Source organism: Phaethon lepturus, unplaced genomic scaffold, assembly GCF_000687285.1.
Source record: "Phaethon lepturus isolate BGI_N335 unplaced genomic scaffold, ASM68728v1 scaffold2009, whole genome shotgun sequence".
Taxonomy (NCBI): domain Eukaryota; kingdom Metazoa; phylum Chordata; class Aves; order Phaethontiformes; family Phaethontidae; genus Phaethon; species Phaethon lepturus.
Genome location: NW_010561060.1, coordinates 4,892 through 9,607, shown reverse-complemented (window position 1 = coordinate 9,607; position 4,716 = coordinate 4,892).

Here is a 4,716-nt window from a genome sequence, read left to right as displayed (position 1 = left end):
TCCACAGCTCCTTCTAACACTGTCATATTAACCATTCATTAACTGGGTTTGTAGTGAATGAGGAGAAAAGCCATTTAATTTCTGGCCTTCATTTAAAAGGGAGTGATTTGAATAAACCCTTTTAATAGAATGCAGCTTGGCAGTTCTGGATGTTGGCTCGTCTTTCAAAGGGCCAAACAGCAGCAGTGCATCAATGCTCAGGCTCATCAGGCAAGTGAAGGCTTGTGCCCCTAACTTGGTTCAGATGTTGTACTGAAACTGAAGATTTCTCATTCTGCAATCATGAAGCACATTTCAGAAAAATTAAAGTAAATTTTATAGGAGATCCTCTTTCAATTTGAAGAGAAAAGCTGTGGTAGGTCATCTGTTCTCTCAGCGGTGCATTTTAACAGCTACTGCATGAGACAGTGTAGGTAAATCTGATGGATCAGGTTTGAATTTTACTTGCTCCAAGTTCTACCTGGATGCTTATTTTTTACCAGCAATACCCCTGTGTACAGACAAATGTTTGATGCAAAAGTTGGCTTTGTTTGGCAAACTAAATGGAAGATGCTTGAGAAGTGTGAGAGGACCAGCCCTGCTATGTTTGGGTGCTTTCGTTCCACCAAATCCGATTGCTCAGGCTCTTTTAGAATGTAATGCAAAATATGCAGCCAGGCAAAAATGACTCTGAAGACGTGGCCCAAGGGTCTGAACATGTAATTTGTGACTTGGGCTAAGAGTGACTCTACAACAGCTCTTGTCTTCTCCGCAAGTCAATCTACCTCCTTTCTCTTGCAGAATGTGGTCGAGGTTTGGTTTGTTTGTTCTGAGCTTATTATTGACTCCAAATTTTGAAGAGACACGTAAAAAGATTCTTCCTCCAGGTACTGTTAGCAACCAAGTAATAAAATCTTGATGGGCCTTCATCTGATATACTTCTGAAACCTCCAAGCCATCTGAGCTCTCCCTCTAGAATCCCAATGCCATCCTTTGCACTGCTTTGCGATCTTCCCTTGCCCTTCCCCTTGTAGCTCTCAAATATTGCAGTTGCCTTGTTCTTTGTTGTTTCTCTAGTGCAGATTATCAGGGAGTTAGAGGCCTTATCTACTACTCCACCCTGTTTGCTGTTTTATTCAAACAGCTATCCTTAGACTTGCTCAGGATTTTCCTCATTTTAATTTTCCATTTCATCTGGGTGAGACACCTTACCTCATTGTGCCCCCACCAAAACACGCTGCCTGCCAGGCGCTTTGTTCCACCAGGTCTCTGCTTTCACAGGGCTTTGTTCCTCGGGATCCATTCTGAGAAATGCAAGGTAGCATCTTAATTGTACAGGCGTAGAAATGTGTTGTGAAGCAACTGCTGTGGTGGAGCTTTCCGTTAGCAATGTTAAAGCACGTTCATAGCACAAGATGGAAGCCACTATTCAAGTTTCCTATAGGTTGTGAACCTCTTGGTGTAAACTCTTGACATGTAAATTCAGTGGCAGAGCTTTTAACTGCTTCGTAACAAGGCAAAACTTTTAAGAGTAGGTAACTGTCTCGACTTGCCTTTGCTTCTTACTTTTTTTTTTTGCTAGTTCATATCTTAGACTCATACTACTGAAGGATATGTCTAATCAAAAGGAGCAACATCTATATATATTTGATTTATATGGAACAATAAGCTAAAATCTTCCATGAAACCATAATTTTGTTGGAAATTCTATGCAGGCATTTTAAAATCTGGTTAATCTGCTAAGGACTTCCAGGACTGCTTAGATCTCCACTGTGAAATACTGAATTCTGAATTTGTGTCATTTGGGAGAAGGAAGGAAGAACAAGGTTTAGAAAAATGTGATCTTTTTTCACAACCTGCTAGTATAGACTACTCCAAAAATAACAGGTTGGGGAGGTAGCTTTCAAAACTCCAAAATTTATCGATAAGATTGCCCGATGATTTTTAACAGCTACTAGAAATCTAAAGCGCACAAACTTTTAAATCTACCATGCTTTCTGTTGTGGAAGGGATGTGATGTGGTGTTAACCTTTTTAATCCTAAAATACAAATTTTAAAATGTGTTGAATATTTAAGGATGACTTCATGCAAGTTAATAAACCATTTGTAAAGTGTTTGTATACAACCCTTTGTATCATGTTGTTGGTACACCTTACCAAATTTTTTTTGGGCATGTATTCCATTCTTAACTTCTGTACAATTTCTATTGTTGCTGTAAATATTCTAAAAGAGAAAAAAAAATAATCCTGTGGTAACCTTAATTATCAGCATGGAAATGGTTAATTTTTACTGAGCACAATGTATTTTTGAATGGGCCTTCCAAAATATGTCTTTAATAAAAATGCAGATTTTGCACTAGAACACTGGCATTGCTCAACCGCCGACCTTATTCCTGACCCGTCTCCTCCAGAGCACCTCCCCGTACGTTAGCCTGGCTCCGATGAGCAGAACGGGCCAGAAGGGCACCAGGACTCCTCTGCTCGACGGGGCACGGCCAGGTCCTGGCTACCTCTCCATCTGGGGAGCCAGCGTAGCTTCTCTCTGTCCGCAACCCCGACGTTTCCACAGGAGCGCAGAGGAAACGGCTCCGAAGCGCCTCGTTGCCCCCCATCCCTGCAGTCTGATTGCAGACGTTGGGCTTTTTTATTCCTTTCAGGGCAAAACTCTCTGCTGTTCTCTCTTCTGAAGAGTAGCCACCCGCCAGTCCCCTCAGCAGGCACTACCCGGGAAGTAAAAGGCCCCGAAAGTTTCCAGCCCTTAAATTGTCTTTGCTGCAGAAGGGGATCTATCGTTTGAGTAGCACGTTGGCATTTCAGCGCTACCACACAAGCCGAGACTAGGCAAACGTTCAGGTATCAGCGATACAGTTTTTGACGGGCTCCCCTTTAGCCATGACTAAAGGGGACTTAGCCGTGACTTTTTTTGTTACTGTGTGCAGCTTTAAAAAACTTTTAAATATTTCTCTGTTGGTCCCTCATTCTTAAGGGCAGCTGGAAACAAACTGAGGAGTAGGGACCACTTTTTCTTGGCCTCCCTTCTTCCCCTCTGCGCTCCAGCAGCAGACTTGCTGAAAGCCGGGACTTCCAGTCTCTTCAAGCCCCTCCAAAGCAGGTGCCTGGTGGGCTGCGCCGCAGCCACAGCCGCTGCGAGACCAGGCTGCTGGCCCGTGCCCTCACCGAGCTGCGCCTGTCGGCGCCCACACGGGCGAACTGCTGGCCTGAGCTAACGGCTTCAACTTCTGCCTGGACAAGCGGTCCAGCGTTTCAACTGTCCCAGCTAGAAATGGGGTTGAAATGCCCGTTTCCTTGAGGTGCCTCGCTCTCCGGGGACTTGGCTTCACCCTTACAACCTCACTTTGCTCCTTACTCTGTCATGGTTCTCGTTGGTAGTGACCTCAGGTGCTCGGTGCCCCTCTCTGTTAGTCCCCTGCAGAGCTCCAGCAAATGGAGTGGCCACCGCCTTGCCGTGGTAGCCCCGGCGTTGTCAGCGTTGGTCCCCTGTGGGATGGGGAGCAGAGTGGCTGTGGGCATTTTTCTCTCAGACCAACGCCGCGAAGGGATAGTTCCTGCATGCACCCGTTAAGAGAAAAGGGCTGTTGCCTTACAAGTGGCGTGGCTGGTCTGGAGGCCTGAGGCAGCTTCTTACCACGTCGCTTAGACTGGGCAAGCTTGACTTCTCAGCACAGCAGTCCCTCACTTCTCTCCATAAGCATCCCAGACTAAAAATTCAGGTCACAAAGCTGAAGGCAGCTCGTGGTCCTGCCTCCTATTTCGAACCTGTTGTGTTTTAGACGAAGCCATGCATCGGGCTCCCTACCTCTGCAGGGAAAGACCTGCCGGATTTCCACTCCTAGAAGATAAATGCATTTTCAGCACTGCTTTGCATCATCTCCTGCAGCCTCAGTTGCTGACTCTCTTCTCGTTAATTGTGATTGGAGGCGCCTGTGCCGGTAAATTAAAATGTGATATGCCAGGGAACGTTACGCTTTATGAGGAAAAGCTTTGTATTTTTGTAATTGTGTTTTGGCTGGTTCTATCCCGCTTTTATGACGCCCTCAGTCGCACTCCAGCATGCTGCGTTTATGCAGAGGTGGAAGTCAAGTGCAATTCTAAAAGCAGTTTAGGACCACTTAATTAATTAAGCCACTCACCACCCCTCTTTTTAGAGAAGAGGCAGAGGTTAAGTGCATTTCCAAAGGTCAATCAGCAAGTGAGCTGCATAGCTAGGACCAGAACAGAAACTCCTGCTTTAGCAGGAACCGTTCAGACATTGCAGGTGAAAGCCAGGAGTAGGTCCCTTCCCCACACAAGCCGGCGAGGTGAACCGCAGGCAAAGGACAGGGCGAGGCAAGAAGCAAATGAGCTGTGAAGTTCAGTGTATGCCAGATAGTTCCACCTTATTTATCGCTGCGCACTTCAATCTGGAAAAAGGGTCCAGTGATTTCTTTGAAGCGGAAGAGTGACAGCACAAGTCCTTTCTACCTAGACAGTCTTTTCTTCCTCCAAGCCTTTATTATATCCCATATGTAGGATCAGTCATGTGAAGATACATAATTTAGTGTGGTGCCTTGGTGTATAATGGCATGTGGTCCATCCATTCAGACTGTGAATTAAGCTTGCGAGCTCTTTCAAATTATGCAGGACTCTCGGCCCTTGCCGCAGGGTGCATTTCCAAAACCAGGCAACTTGCAAAACCCTGGACCATGCATGGGAGCTCTTCAGAGGCCAGTCACAGCCA